Below are 16,509 nucleotides of genomic sequence, written 5' to 3'. Positions count from 1 at the left end.
CACGGTTCTAAACGGTAATGGTGTACCTCAGGAAATTTGCGTAAAATTTGAAAGAGGCCAATTCATAAAAGCTGTTAAATCAACATGCAAGATTCTGGCTTTACAGTATGAGGCCAAGATTAATCAAAGAAGTTACAATACCCCTTTTAAAAGCACTAGCTCAATCACACCTGGAATATTATGTCCAATTCTGGATACCACACTTCAGGAAAGGTAAAGGTTAGGGAGGATTTAGGAGAGAGATTTCAGATGAGGTCAAAAAAATGTTTACAAGAATTATTCTGGGGATAATAAACTTCTTTCAGGTGCCGCTTGTAGATAATACGCAGTGTTACTACTGAGAGTTGGTGGTGGAAGGAGTGAATGCTTGTGGATGCGATGCCAATCAAGTGGGCTGCTTTGACCTAGATGATATCAAGCTTCTTGAGTGTTGTTGGGGCTGCAGTCATCCGGGCGAGTGGAGAGTGGTCCATCTGACTTGTGCCTTGTATATGGTGGACAGGCTTTGAGGAGTCAGGAGGTGAGTTACTTTCCACAGTATTCCTAGCTTCTGACCTGCTCTTATAGCCACTGTGTTTATGTGGTGAGTGCAGTTGAGTTTCTGGTCAATGATAACCCCCAGGATGTTGATAGTGGGGGATTCAGTGATGGTAACACCATTGAGTGGCAAGGGGCAGTGGTTAGATTCATGATGCTGATAGCCTGGCATTTGTGTGGTGTGCTGAAAATGTGTTGCTGGAAAAGCGCAGCAGGTCAGGCAGCATCCAAGGAACAGGAGAATCGATGTTTCGGGCATAAGCCCTTCTTCAGGAATGAGGAAAGTGTGTCCAGTAGGCTAAGATAAAAGGTAGGGAGGAGGGACTTGGGGGAGGGGCGTTGGAATTGCGATAGGTGGAGGGAGGTCAAGGTGAGGGTGATAGGCCGGAGTGGGGTGGGGGCGGAGAGGTCAGGAAGAATTTGTGTGGTGTGAATGTTACTTGCCACTTGTCAGCCCAAGCCTGGATATTGTCCAGATCTTGTTGCATTTAGACATGGACAGCTTCAGTATCTGAAGAGTTGTGAATGGTGCTGAACTTTTTGTGATTATCGGCGAACATCATTTCTGCCAAGCTCAATCACTGTTGGAATTAGATTTCTTGGGTTCATTGTATTCTGGGATTCTCCAGTCAGCAGGCAGAGAATTTTATTCCATTAGTGCTGGATTCAAATTTAGGTATTGGAGGTGACAGGGTATTTGCTAATGTGCTTTTCTTTTATGGTCGATCACCATATGATTAGATCTGAATGTTGTTGTGCTTTACTCTGGAGAAGGTTAGTCAGCTGGATGGCTTGTTGGTGATGTTGAATGATGCCAATAAGTGTAGGTTTAATTCCTGTACTGGCTGAGGTCTTCTTGACCTCTCTCCTTGCCTGAGATGTGCTGACCTTCAGGTTAAATTCACAATCAGTCCTCTCTCTCTAATGTGACAGCAGCTCCATGGTGCTCTGAGACTGTGGAGACTTTATGGTATAACGTTAAGTTTGTAGCAGATTTGATTTGCTTATGCATTATGAATCACGTGTAGCAACGTTTGGGCTGTGGTGAGAGCCATGGTGTTCGGAGCAAGTACTGGCATGGATAAAGAATGAGCTGACTGACAGAAGGCAGGGAATGGCGACAAAGGGGTCTTTTTTCAGGATAGCAGCTTGTGACTAGTGGGACTCTTCAGGGTTCAGCATAGAAGACACAAATATTCACGTTATACCTTAATAACCTGGTTGAAAGAACTGAGGGTATCATTGCTAAGTTCACAGATGACACAAAGATAAGCGGAGGGATGGGTAGTGTCGGGGAAGTGGGGAGTCTGCAGAAGGAACGGGACAGGCCAGGAGAGTGAGCAAGGAAGTGGCAGATGGAATACAATGTGGGAAAGTGTGAGGTAATGCAGCTTGTTAGAAGAAAATAGAGACATAGACTATTTTTAAAATTGGGAAATGCTTCAGAAGTCTAAAACTCAAAGGGATTTGGGAGTCCTAGTTCAGGGTTCTCTTTAGGTTAACATGTAGATTCAGTTGGCATTTAGGGAAGGAAATGCAATGTTAGCATTCATTTTGAGAAGGCTATAATACAAGAGTAATGATGTACTGCTGAGGATGTATTAGGTTTTGGTTAGACTGCATTTGGAATATTGTGAGTATTCTTGGGCCCTGTATTGAAGGAAGTATGTGTTGGCTTGGGTGGGGTTCCAGAGGAGGTTCGAAAAAATGGTCCTGGGAATGAAAGGCTTGTCATGTGGGGAACAGTTGAGGACTCTGGGCCTATACGTAATGGTGTTTAGAAGGATGAGGGAGGATCTCATTGAAAGGACTGACTAGAGTGGACATGGAGATATTTCCACTTGTTGGAGAGACTAGAACTCAAGAACATAAGGAGGACTTTCTTCAGCCAGAGGGAGTTAATCTGCGGACCTCCTTGTCACCGAGGGCTGTGGGAGTCAAGCCATTGAGTGTATTTAAGACAGAGATAGATAGGTTCTTAAATGTTTTGTGAGCAAAGGTTACGGGTATAAAGTAGGAGAATGGGGCTAAGGAACATAACCATGATCAATTGGTGGAACAGGCTTGATGGGCTCCTATTTCTTGAGATCTTATGGTAATGCAGAGGAACAGTAATAAAGAAAACAGCTCAACTTCACGTCAAGTAAACTACTTGTTTGAACTGAGTACCCACTGCTGCCCATGGGTCTGGGGGAGCTGTGTAACATAGAAACTTCAGAGCAGGAGTAGGCCATTCAGCCCTTCAAGCCTAATCTGCCATCCAATATGATCATGGCTGGTCATCCAACTCAGTATCCTGATCCCGCTTTCACTGCACTCCCCTTAATCTCTTTAACCCTGAGGAGTCTACCAACCTCCTTCATGAAACCATTCAACATCTTGCCCTCAATTGTTTTCCTTGGCAAAGAATTCAACAGTCGCTGAAGGAATTTCTACTCATCTTCTCAATGGCCTAGCTGATATTATTAGCCTGTAATTATCTCACTGAGCTTTGAACTTCATTGTAAAACTGAAAGTGAGTCAGAAGGCTGCAATCTGTGGGGAACAATCACTTTCAATGAGATTATTCCAAGTGCAGTGGACAGAATAATGACTAATAACTTGTTGTCCAGTTCAGCACAACAAAGAGGACTTTTGAAATTTGTCGACCAATCAGGTGTCTTCCATCTGGAAAGGAGCTGGAGGCTGTGCTGAAAGGCAAGTATAAGGAAAGGATACTTGTGAATGGAAATACCTTCTCTCTCGCATTCAGTAAGATAGCATAGGAACAGATTACTGTTGGAAGCTGTACCGAAGACAACAAATGCTGGAGATCACAGTGGGTCAGACAGCATCCATGGGGACAGAGCAAGCTAATGTTTGAGTCTAGATGACTCTTTGGCTCTGATGACTCTTTATCTAGACTCGGAATGTTAGCTTGTTCTCTCTATGTAGATGCTGTTTGACCTGCTGTGATCTCTAGCATTTGTTGCATCAGTAAGATAACGTTGGAGTAAGGTGAATGAGCCTGGGGATCAGCCACTCATTCCACTTTTCATTGTTTTTCTTTTTTTTTCCCTCTCTTTCCTCATTTTTTTCTCTCTTTTATTTAGCTTACCTCTTCCAGTCGCGAAAATGGCAGCTGCGGCTTGGGCTCATGGTGGTGGCGTCGGATGGGGGGGCTTGGGTTCCTGGCGGCTCCTGCATGGATGAGGTGGTCCTAGTGCCAGCTCATGGCTGCTGTTGCAGAGGTTGGTTTGGGTTCCTAGTGGCTTCTGTGTCCAGTGCAGTTTCACGGAGGCAGACGTGGTGGTTACATTGGTGAGGATGAGCAAGGGCTTGTTAGTGGCGAGGGCATCGGTGGAGGTGAGATGGTGCTGAAGAGTGGCAACCTTCATTCCAGTGGCACAGTGAAGGGGACTTGTGGCTGCCCAGTAGGTTCATACCCATGGTGGGCCACTTAACCAGAAGGAGTGTCAACTTGAATACTTTTTCTTTACTTTTCTGCCCTTATGTTTGACGATTTGGTTAATTTTTCCGTGTTTTCATATGGTGTCAGAGAGTGGAGATACCATATAACACTTTGCACTCTATTTTGTAAAAAAAAACACACAACAATAAATAAATCAAATTAAATCAAATCAAAGAGAACACATTGTAGTTTGAAGTCAGGCAACTGTTGCAAGGATTAGCGGGGAGGGGATTGGTGAGGAGGGCTGGGTGGGGCAGACAAACTGATCATTGACTTCAGAAAGAAAGGAGGTCAACATGCCCCTATCTACATCAATGGAGCGGAGGTTGAGATGGTGGAGAGAGTCAAGTTCCTAGGAGTGACAATAACTAACAAACTGTCCTGGACTTCCTGTGTAGATGCGGTGGTCAAGAAGGCATAACAATGCCTCTTCTTCCTCAGGTGGGTCAGGAAATTTGGCACGTCCATAAGGACCCTCACCAAATTATACAGGTGCACCATAGAAAGCATACTGTCTGGGTGCATAATGGCTTGGTATGGCATCTGCTCTGCCCAGGACCATAAGGAACTACAGAAGGTAGTGTGCACAGCCCAGACCATCACAGAAACCAACCTCCCATCCATGGGCTCCATTTACACGACTCGCTGCCACAGCAAGGCTGCCAATGCCATTAGAGGCCCCTCCCACCCCGATAATGCTCTTCTAAAACCTCTTCCATCAGGCAGAAGATACAGAAGCTTGAACACATGCACCAGCTTCTTCCCTGCTGTTATTAGACTGATGAATGGACTCTCTAACTTCAAATAATGTTGATCTTGTTAATGTTAATCTTGCCTCCTGTGCAATGTAACCTGTATGCCTCATTCTGTATGTCCTTGCTTACTATGATCTGCCTGTATTGCTCACAAACAAAACTTAGGTACATGTAACAATAAATAAAATCAATCAATCAGTCAATCAGGTGGCACAGTTCTGGGGATGGGATGGGATGGAAGAATCCTTTTACGTTTTGATCTGCAGCTGCTAGATAGCATCCAGCCAGGAAGACCGATTGCCCAGATCTCTCTGTAAACCTGTCAGCTGGTGGGAGGTACTTTGTGAATTGTGATGGCTCTCTGCCAACCATCATCACCACCCTGTAATCCCGACTTCCCACCTCCCACCCTCTATCCCGTCTCTGAGTTAAAAATGTCCTGGGTCAGAATGGAACTGGGGAAATGACATGCAGGTCAATGGGGCAAATTTTAGCTGGTTCCCTACTTCCAATCCAAGATGTGTCAGGCTGTAGCTCAAACTCAATGTCCGTCTGAAAAAAAAGTAAATTACGTTTGCAAGTCACAAAAGTGACACCAATCAGAACTTAATGTCAACTTTCTTACATTAAGTAAGAAAGTGGAGGTTGAGATGGTGGAGAGAGTCAAGTTCCTAGGAGTGACAATAACTAACAAACTGTCCTGGACTTCCTGTGTAGATGCAGTGGTCAAGAAGGCATAACAATGCCTCTTCTTCCTCAGGTGGGTCAGGAAATTTGGCACAGGTAATGTGCTGAAGCAGATTAACAGGCTACCATTATCCTTAATGCTGCTGTGTTTCATCCAGGAAGGCCCGGGTGGGAAGATGTGGATTTTAAATCTCCGTGGGCAGGAAGTGAGGCGGGGCAGATTGGCTGTTGATGGTGCTCACTACCTGCTTTTCCTCTTCACTGAAGGAAAATCCTGACGGTGTCATCTATCGTGGGGCCACCATGGTTAATCTGCTGGCCTGATCCGAGCAGAAGTTTACAAATCTTAGCCAGGATTCCTGAAGTAAACACATCAGTGTAAGACAAAATCTTTGTTGGCTGAGCTATGAAAGAGTTTTTCTCAAAAAGCATTTTTGATGTCGAGTCTCTGGAATATTTTGTGGTACAATAACCCTGACTTCAGCTTCAGCAGTCCTGTGGTATACTCAGTAATGCATTTGCTAGAGCTACATGCCTCATTACATGTGCTTGGTCTGTAGCCAAAGATGCCATAAGTGGAGTAATTGTCTAGGGGCATAGTTGATATCCATTGTCAAACTCTTCTGGTATCTGCAATACTACTGTCAAGGTGGAATGATGTGAATGAGCTTGACATGATTGGGCATTACCATGCGTCAAGGACATTACCCACAGTGCCAGTTGTCAACATGAACTGAATATTGATTGAGTGACAGATCTTACATTTCATGTCTAGGGCATTTCAATTCACAGATGCATAAAGGGCTAATTGATCATTAATGATCCCTGGACTTTTGGGAATCCTACCATTCATTTAGGATTCTGGCATCCTGCTGTCTGGTCTCTATGTAGAAAATTATGTAGTTGTTCATGCTGTCAATCCAGGCATTCAGAACCAGTTTTATGGAGAAATGTTAAAATGGCTGATTGAGGTTAACATCATGCCTGGCATACCCACTGGCACAGCAAGAAAGTTCAAAATAGATGTCATTTTGATTTGTACTGGTTGCACCATACTTCTGTTGGTATGGTTGTCTCACAATTTTCCTTTCCAGCTCTGTATTTGGTGAATCTAAGTTTCTGAAGGTCCAAGGCATCCGGACCGTGACCTTGCAGCTTTTATATTTATGCGGCAAGATGATGACAAGTAGCTTTTCTTTGGGTGCCAAGCTTCTAGGAATTCTCTGACTGTCTTCAGTTTAGCTTGTCCTATTATTGTTGTGTTGTCCCAGTCGAATTTGTGATCCTAGTCGATATGTGTGTATAGATACTAGGGACAGCTGGTCATGGTGTTTAGTGGCTAGTTGATGTTCATGAATGCGATCACTAGTTGTTTGCCTGTTTGCCCTACATAGTGTTTTGTGCAAGCCCTGCATGGAATCTTGTACACCATGTTTGTCCACAAACACAGATGACAAGGACCCTAAATTCAACTGGGACAACACAACAATTATAGGACAAGCCAAACAGAGGACAGCCAGAGAATTTCTAGAAGCATGGCACCCATCCATGGACTCCATCAACAAACACATTGATCTAGAACCAATATACTGACTACTACAACGAACAACTGGAAATTACAAACGGAAGCAGTGGGAATGAAACCAAATAAATTCCAACTGACACAGTACAGTAGTACTTCACAGGAAGCTCCACGCTTATTTATTATTTTTTTACGTTGGATCTGAACCTCATTGGCAATTTATTGTCCATTTCTAAATGCCCTTAATATGATAAAGGTGAGCCACCTTCTTGCACTGAGAATGTCATCTAGAAAGGGGATGAAACATCTGCAAACCAACTCCCAGCTCATTGAACATAGCCCCAACAACATGATGTTTCAGTTCTCAGGTATCAGAATGTTCTTTCTTTTCTTATCCCTGACCTGCAAGAAGCACATGTCCAAAGTGATTTCAAATAGAATCTCCATTACATTCAGAGGGATACCCAGGCAAAGATAGTCCCAGCTTTCCTTGGCAGCTTTGCTCATGTGACAGTCGGACCAAAAGATTAAATTGGAAAAGTGTCTCAGTACAATGGCCAAAAAGCAACTCCTCAAACTCTATTAAATTTGATGACCACTTCCATTTATTCTCTATTCAGAGGATGTAATGGAATAAGTGACAATAAGGATTTAAATGTTGTGTGTTTTATTCTTTATTCATTGTAAACCCTTAAAATGGAAACAATGGTGTGACAGCCATCTTTAAAAACTAACATAGAAATAGTATATATTCTTAAAAATCATTTCCCACATTCTGTCCTACAATATTTAATTGCTTACCTTCAATTGCACTCTTGCCTTCTTCAGCCTTGTTTGTTTCTGTCTGTTACTTATGTTCCTTCTGGTCTCTTATTAATTCTCTATTTTGTTACCTGTTTGCCTTCATTGTGTTTTGCCCTTTGACACATTGGCTTGTTTCAGCAGTGTCAATCTCTTTTATCACAAGTTCTACTCCAATTAGAGTTTCACAGAATTTTTCCCTTAGCATCATAGAGGACAGTAAGAGACTATTTCACCCATTGTGCTCTTTGATTAAAACTGTTCAATTTGCATCATAACCTGGTAGGTTTTTCCCTTCAGTACTTATTTATTGCTTTTTTTTTGTGTTGGATCTGAACCTCATTGGCAATTTATTGTTCATTTCTAACTGCCCTAATATGATAAAGGTGAGCCACCTTCTTGCGTTGCTGGAGACCAAGTGATGTAGAAACACCCACATTGCTGTTGGGAAAAGAGTTCCAGGAGCTAAATATGGATCAAAGTCAGGAGGGTATGTAGCTTGGAGAGAATCTTGCTCCTTTTTGTGCTCCTTTGTATCTGTCGACTTTATCCTTTCAGGTCTTAGGTTTGGTAGGTGCTATCGGAAGAGCCTGCTGAGTTGCTGCAGTGCATCTTGTAGATGTTTCACAGTGCTGCCACCATGGATGATACTAAAGGGAATGAATGTTCAAAGATAATAGATGGGGTACTAATCTAACCAGCTTCTATGTTATAGATTGCGTTGAATTTGTTGGGTGTTGTTGGAGCTGCCTTCATCCAGGAAAATGAAGATTATTCCAACTCAATCTTGATTTATGCCTTGCAGGTAGGTGGTGGACAGGTCTTGGAGACTCAATGGTGTCTTGCTACAGAATTCTCAGTCTCTGGTCTGTTCTTCTAGCTTGAGTATTTATGTGACTGATTCAGCTCAGTTTCTTCTCAATGGTAAAACCAGGAAAATGGGGCAACCATCAATTCTAGTGCCTTTGAATGTCAAGCAAATATAGTTAAACTCTCTGTCTTGTTATATATGGTCAATGCCTGACAACTGTGCTTCAAAAATGTTACTGTCCATTTATCAGCCCAAATCTAAATGTTGTCCATGTCTTGCCGCATATAGACAAAGACTACTTAAGTATCTGAAGAGTTACAAAATGGGATTGAACACTGTAATCATCAACAAATAGAACATAGAACATAGAAGAATACAGCGCAGTACAGGCCCTTCGGCCCTCGATGTTGCGCCGATCCAAGCCCACCTAACCTACACTAGCCCACTATCCTCCATATGCCTATCCAATGCCCGCTTAAATGCCCATAATGAGGGAGAGTCCACCACTGCTACTGGCAGGGCATTCCATGAACTCACGACTCACTGAGTAAAGAACCTACCCCTAACATCTGTCCTATACCTACCCCCCCTTAATTTAAAGCTATGCCCCCTTGTAATAGCTGACTCCATACGTGGAAAAAGATTCTCACTGTCGACCCTATCTAAACCCCTAATCATCTTATACACCTCTATCAAGTCACCCCTAAACCTTCTTTTCTCCAATTTCAGCCTTTCCTCATATGATCTTTCTACCATACCAGGCAACATCCTGGTAAACCTCCTCTGCACCCGTTCCAGTGCCTCCACATCCTTCCTATAGTATGGCGACCAAAACTGCACACAATACTCCAGATGTGGCTGCACCAGAGTCTTATACAACTGCAACATGACCTCAGTACTCCGGAACTCAATTCCTCTACCAATAAAAGCCAGTACGCCATATGCCTTCTTCACCGCACTATTTACCTGGGTGGCAACTTTCAAAGATTTGTGTACATGGACACCAAGATCCCTCTGCTCATCCACACTACCAAGTATCCGACCGTTAGCCCAGTACCCCATCTTTTTAATTACTCTTACCAAAGTGAATCACCTCACACTTAGCTACATTGAACTCCATTTGCCACCTTTCTGCCCAGTTCTGCAGCTTATCTATATCCCGCTGTAACCTGCCACATCCTTCCTCACTGTCTACAACTCCTCCGACTTTCGTATCATCCGCAAACTTACTCACCCAACCTTCTAACCCCTCCTCCAGGTCATTTATAAAAATGACAAACAGCAATGGTCCCAAAACAGATCCTTGTGGAACACCGCTAGTGACGGCACTCCAAGATGAACCTTTGCCATCAACTACTACCCTCTGTCTTCTTCCAGCCAGCCAACTCCTAATCCAAACCTCCAACTCACCCTCAATGCCATACCTCCGTATTTTTTGCAGTAGTCTACCATGGGGAACCTTATCAAACGCCTTACTAAAATCCATATACACCACATCTACTGCTTTCCCCTCGTCCACCTCCTTAGTCACCTTCTCAAAGAATTCAATAAGGTTTGTGAGGCACGACCTGCCCTTCACAAAACCATGCTGACTATCCTTGATCACATTATTCCTATCCAGATGTTCATAAATCCTATCTCTTACAATTCTCTCTAAGATTTTGCCCACAACAGAAGTGAGACTCACCGGCCTATAGTTACTAGGGTTATCCCTACTCCCCTTCTTGAACAAGGGAACCACAGTTGCTAGCCTCCAATCTTCTGGCACTACTCCTGTAGACAACGAGGACATAAAAATCAAGGCCAATGGCTCTGCAATCTCCTCCCTTGCTTCCCAGAGAATCCTAGGATAAATGCCATCAGGCCCAGGAGACTTATCTATTTTCACCCTTTCCAGAATTTCCAACACCTCTTCTCTACATACCTCAAAGCCATCCATTCTACTTAATTGTGACTCAGTACTCACATTGACAACAATGTCCTGTTCCTGATTGAATACTGACGAAAAGTATTCATTCAGTGTCTCCCAATCTCTTCAGCCTCCACACGCAACTTCCCACTACTATCCTTGACTGGACCTATTCCTACCCTAGTCATTCTTTTATTCCTGACATGCCTATAGAAAGCCTTAAGGTTTTCCCTAATCCTACCAACTAAGGACCTTTCATGACCTCTCCTTGCTGCTCTTAGCTCTCTCTTCAGGTCCTTCCTGGCTACCTTTATAACTCTCAATCGCCCTAATTGAACCTTCACGCCTCATCTTTACATAGGCCGCCCTCTTCCATTTAACAAGGGATTCCAATTCCTTATTAAACCACGGCTCCCTCACACGACCCTTTCCTCCCTGCCTGACGGGCACATACTTATCAAGGACACTCAATAGTTGCTCCTTGAACAAGCTCCACATATCAATTACACCCTTGCCTTGAAGCTTACTTTTCCAGGCCACACATCCTAAGTCATGCCTCACAGCATCATAATTTCCCTGCCCCCATCTATAACTCTTGCCCTGTAGTGCACACTTATCCCTCTCCATCACTAGAGTAAAGGTCACCGAATTGTGGTCACTGTCCCCAAAATGCTCACCTACCTCTAATTCTAACACCTGGCCTGGTTCATTACCCAGAACCAAATCCAGTATGGCCTCACCTCTTGTTGGCCTATCTACATATTGTGTCAAGAAACCCTCCTGCACACAATATCGCAACTTTTTTGCTGGAGGGAGGATGAAGCAACTAACAATAGCCGTATTTAGAAAACTAACATGAGGAACCCCTGCAATGATGTGCTGAAGCTGAGATGATTGACCTCCACAAACATAGACATTTTCTTTTGTGCTAGGCATGACTCTAATCAGAAGAGAGTTTCAACTCTGATTCCCATGGACCCAGCCAAATGTTGCTAAATGTCAAGGGCGATCACTGTCACTTCATCTCTTGAGTTCAAATCTTTCACACATATTTGGAATGAGGTCAGGAGATGACTGATTGTGTCAGAACTCAAACTGAGCTTCAGTTAACAGGTAATTACATAGAAAGCATTGCTTGATATCACTGTCGATGAACCCTTTCATTTTACTCATGAATGAGACAAGATTGATGAAGGGATAATTGATTGGTTTGGATTTGCCTTACTTTTTATCAATAAGACATACCTGAACAATTTTTTACGTTGTCAAATAAATGCTAGCTGGAACAGCTTGGTTAGGAGCATGACTAATTCTTCAGCTCAACTCTTCACTACTAATGCCAGGAAGTTGTCAGGACCTGTAGACTTTGATTACCCAATTCCATTTTAATGTTATTATTCAATCTGCTTCCACTAGCCTTTCAGGTAATGCATTCCAGATCATGATGATCTGCTATGTTTAAAGAGAAACGAATCCTCACATTGCCTTTGATTATTTTGTCTTTTGCTTCCTAGAAGTAGGAGCATATGATCTTTCTGGTTTATCTCAAATAATCAGCCTTCATTTGCAAACCTGGGTATTAGGTCTTACTGGTCATTTCAGTTGCTACTGGAGAGGTAGTTATAAATGGAGACAGCGCTTCTCCACATGTAACTGCATAGATGCACATTTGGCAAGATGTGCGCTTTATTTTTTACAAATCAATAGGTGTCTCAAGTAGTGGTCACATTTCATGCTCTATACTAGTTGAACACAATGGGACTTGCTGATCAGATTTCATTCAATCCTAGTTTCCATTTGTTGGCTATTTGCCTTGAATTCAGGAACACTCATTCCCGTTTACGTTCCCTTTTCCTATAGATCAATGATGACGCGCTTTAGCCAATATAGATAAGATCAACTAACTCAGCATGAGCAAAACCTGGGTTCAAAAACAAAAATAGAGATTGCTGGAAAAGCTCAGTCAATCTCGTAGCATCTGTGGAGAGAAATTAGAGTTAACATTTCGGGTTGAGTGACCCTGACTCAGAACACCAGGTTGTTCCCTCCGAGCATGGTATGGTACAGTGCCAGTTGGTATTCTCATCCTCTGCCTTGTCATGGGAGGTATTTTAAACATCTTGTCCCAGTCACTAGAGAGCATTTTATAAAGTATTGGAAAAGTTGGCACCCTATCATGCAGAGTTACAAATAACAGTGATACCGGACCCTGGGAAATCTGTGGACTGCGACCTGCCTAATCACTCGGCTGAAGAAGAGAAAGATAGTAGTGAAAGGTATTAATAGGAAAAATATCTATTGTACACTCCCTCCCCACCCCATGCATTGAAAGTTTTGCACAATGTATAAAGCAGTCTATTTAATGAAAATTTCCGGTTGCATTATGACAAGCAAATGTGCCTGAATCAATATGGGCGGTGTGGCAGGCATGCCAGATGACATTAATACTCAGCAGGTCTGAATGTTTACAAAACCTATCTGGGTTGCTTGCAAGTGAGATAAGTGTGATCAGACATGCTACTTCTATAAAAACACTAAGTGTCTCATTGTGCGCATGTGTTTCAGTTCAATGTTCTAGACCAGTGGAACACAACAGCACTGGACTTGACTTGGCAGTGAGCACAGTCAGTGCTCTCTGTATACAGATGGCATATGACAGACAATATGCCTTGAAAGCTGGGAAGAAACTCAGCGCATAAAGGTGTGACTGATTGCCGTGTCTGTTGAATTTGCAGAAGTCCAAATGAGCTCAGCCATTAAAGCTGCCACACACATTTTACACAGAACTACCTGTCAGTTACAGAAATTCAGAATCAGCCAGCAATCTCTCTCTTGCTTTCTTTCAGCAGTTGTGACAGATTTAGAAATATCAATATTAATAAAACATAACTAAACACAACAGAGTAGAAATATTTTCAACGAGGATAATATTTGAAGAAGCATTTAAAAAGTGGCATTATTAAGAAACAAATTGTTGGAAATTAAGTTCTGGTTCCTAAAAATACATTGTGAGAATGAGTTGTCTTTTTTGCCTGCTTAGTTCTTGGTTTGTCTAAATTTAATGGTGCTCATTAATGCAATAGTCAGAAGGAACATTTGATGGAATGTGTGTGGTCATGGTGTGTGTATAGTCTCCCACCATCTGACTGAAAATATCGAACATCTGATATACCTCCATGATCTCTCTCACCAGCTTGCTAGAGGAATCTTTCCATATGTAGTTTTCTCACAAGTTTTCTCCCTCCACTTCTGACTCATGCTGGTTCACATTTCCAAAGGCAGCTGATGGAGAGAATGGACATATTGGTTTATATCAGGGCTCTTGTCTTACAGTTTCTACATATTGGAACTGAGAACTGTTCCAGTATTTACACCTCTTGATCTTGAACTTTGAGCCAAGCAAGTGAGGTTGGCATATAACTGCACAGTACCTGCCATATAACTACACAGTATAATGATCTTGTAATTATCCACCCCTGCATAAGGGCAATGTTGCAGTTACTGCGATTAGGAATCTCTGGTAATTTTACAGTGATACTGAGGTTATTTGTTAATACCCTCTTCATTCTCCAAGTTAAAATTAATGAAGAACATGGAGCAAGAATTTGAAGCAGACATCATCATTCAAAATTCTTGATCCACTGGGACTTTTTTGGATCCATCCTATTGCTAGGAAGCTCTCAAGAGCCTTTTGAATGAAAACTGAAGTACAAAAGAACATCAACAGCAGCATGCAAGTAACAGAAATAGTGTCCTGAGGCATTATGATGGTCTCTCTTAAAGTCTAACCTTCAGGACTGACTGCATTTCAAAAAAGGAATGCGATAAATACTTCATTCAGAAGGATATTGAAGTTGTAAAAATAAGGACAGACATAATTATGAAATGCTTCATAAACCAAAATTAATTATTTTCTACAGGGAGATTGGTGAATATGCTTACACAAGAACATTGACTTAATTTCAAAAATGTAAAGCACTTGAAAATATTTCAGTTTGCTAAGGCACTGCATTAGTGGAAACAATGAGTCCTCTATGGAGTGAAACTGGGCAGGGTTAATGTTGTAGTTACTGGTTAGTGCAAATATAAAATATCCATATTTTTGGAGATTGTTTAGAGCCTGTTAAAAAAATAACTTGCATATAATTTGTGGAGAAAAGGGGCTTAATGCGTTGGATAACAAATTTTGTTCCCGGTTACCTCATGATTGGAATAGAATCCTGACCCGATATTATTGCAAAAATTGAACGTGTTGCGGTGATTTTTTTTCCCTTTCCTCCTCTTGGAGGTATTGTCAGGTTTCCCTGAACACTAATCACTACTGTTGGCTGTCCCTTTAGCTGCTAAACTCTGGAATTCCATTTTTGAATCTCTGTCTCTTAGGTTCTCTTCTTCTTTAAGTCATTTCTCAAAAGCTACCTCTTTTGGTCAATTGTCCTGATATTTGCTTCTATGACTCGATGTCAACACTTATCTGATAGCCCTCCTGTGGAGCATGTTGGGATATTTCATCACTTTAAAGGCACTACATAATGCAAGTTGTCAATGTGCTTCATCCACTGGCTATTGGCATCATCTGCAGATGCTGCCCGACTTGCCGAGCTTTTCCAGAAAATTCTATGTATGTGTCTGATTTATAGCCTCCGCAGTTCTTTCGGTTTTTATTCAGTGAGGTCTTCCTGTTGCCAGTGACCAAAGTGGGTATGCTATCTTATTCCAGAGGCCATCAAAATTGCACCCATCCCAGTTCACATGAAACCTTCAGGTGCGAAATTGATCATGTGGCAGAACTCCCCGTTGATTTTCTATCTCCATCACCAACCAGGTTGGAGGGGGACGTTAGGGGGGTGGGATTGGGACTTATGGCCTTGTGGGAGATTCCCTCCAAGAGCTTTCTGTAGCAAATTCAAGAGTGAAGCTCATTCTAAAGAGGGCCTTTTAATAAATATTTTATCAGCTTTCTCAGCCTTGAATTTTTAGTTCAGGACTCTCGTGTGAAAAGCTAAAACAAGAGGTCAGTCAGTTTTGTGATCAATGATCTCCATCCACACTACTTATTTATTTGCCTGTTTAATTAATATTTTGAAAGTAGTCAAACATCCAACAAGCCTGAAGGAGTTGGTTTGGCAAGCTGTTCATTCATACTTAGAGTGATGATTTGACATCATGGCTCTTGTGTAGGTTTTGTACTGATTGTATCAAGGTCAGGTCAGGCAGCATCCAAGGAGCAGGAGAATCTCCTGCTCCTTGGATGCTGCCTGACCTGCTGTGCTTTTCCAGCAACACATTTTCAGCTCTGACCTCCAGCATCTGCAGTCCTCATTTTCTCCTGTATCAAGGTCAGCCAGGTGGACTTCATTGAATATGAGATCCCTGACTGGGGCAGTTAATCTGGTCCAATCAGGTTGGCCTGGTTGACAGATACAAACAGGAGGATCAGAGGCTCACTTTGACAGCTGTCAAGGACTCTCCCCATGTAAATAAATGGTGAGATGGTGATGGGATACTGGCCTCTGTCAAGTTATTTCAGGATTTTTGCAGGTATCATGGGAGTGTATGCTTCATTGTTTGATTGAGAACACTGATGATTTGCACATATGCACAAAGCAGTGGTAATGTCAAAACAACTTGTTAAAAGAAACTTAGAACTATCTGCCAATGCTTGTTGCTCAATATATTTAGCACATCTACAGTGCTCCGTTTTCAAGCCATTTACCATCTACATAGTTAAGGCAACATACAGTCACATAGAAATAAGATTTTCACAGCTCCTGGGACTTAGTCATAAATATGGGACTTGAAGCAGTAAATCACATTAAAAATTCAGTAGGAAATCACTTGTTCTCTCCAGTATTTATCACTCCTTGTGGCAATTTTGATTTTGTGCCAAGTGTAGAATGGGCAATAGTGAATCAGCAGCCTCTGTTACATCTCTTCTAATTTTAATCAGGCTGCTGATCAATTAGCATGCTTTCTGTATTGCACAAAGCCAAATATTCCCCCTTGCATCGATCATTCATTATTGTAGTTACCATC

The sequence above is a fragment of the Chiloscyllium plagiosum genome, unplaced genomic scaffold, assembly GCF_037043375.1.
Source record: "Chiloscyllium plagiosum isolate Xiang-an unplaced genomic scaffold, Cpla_swu_hap1 HiC_scaffold_3, whole genome shotgun sequence".
In the NCBI taxonomy this organism is placed as follows: Eukaryota; Metazoa; Chordata; class Chondrichthyes; order Orectolobiformes; family Hemiscylliidae; genus Chiloscyllium; species Chiloscyllium plagiosum.
The sequence above is the reverse complement of the archived record's forward strand: the minus strand, read 5'-3'. Positions refer to the sequence as shown.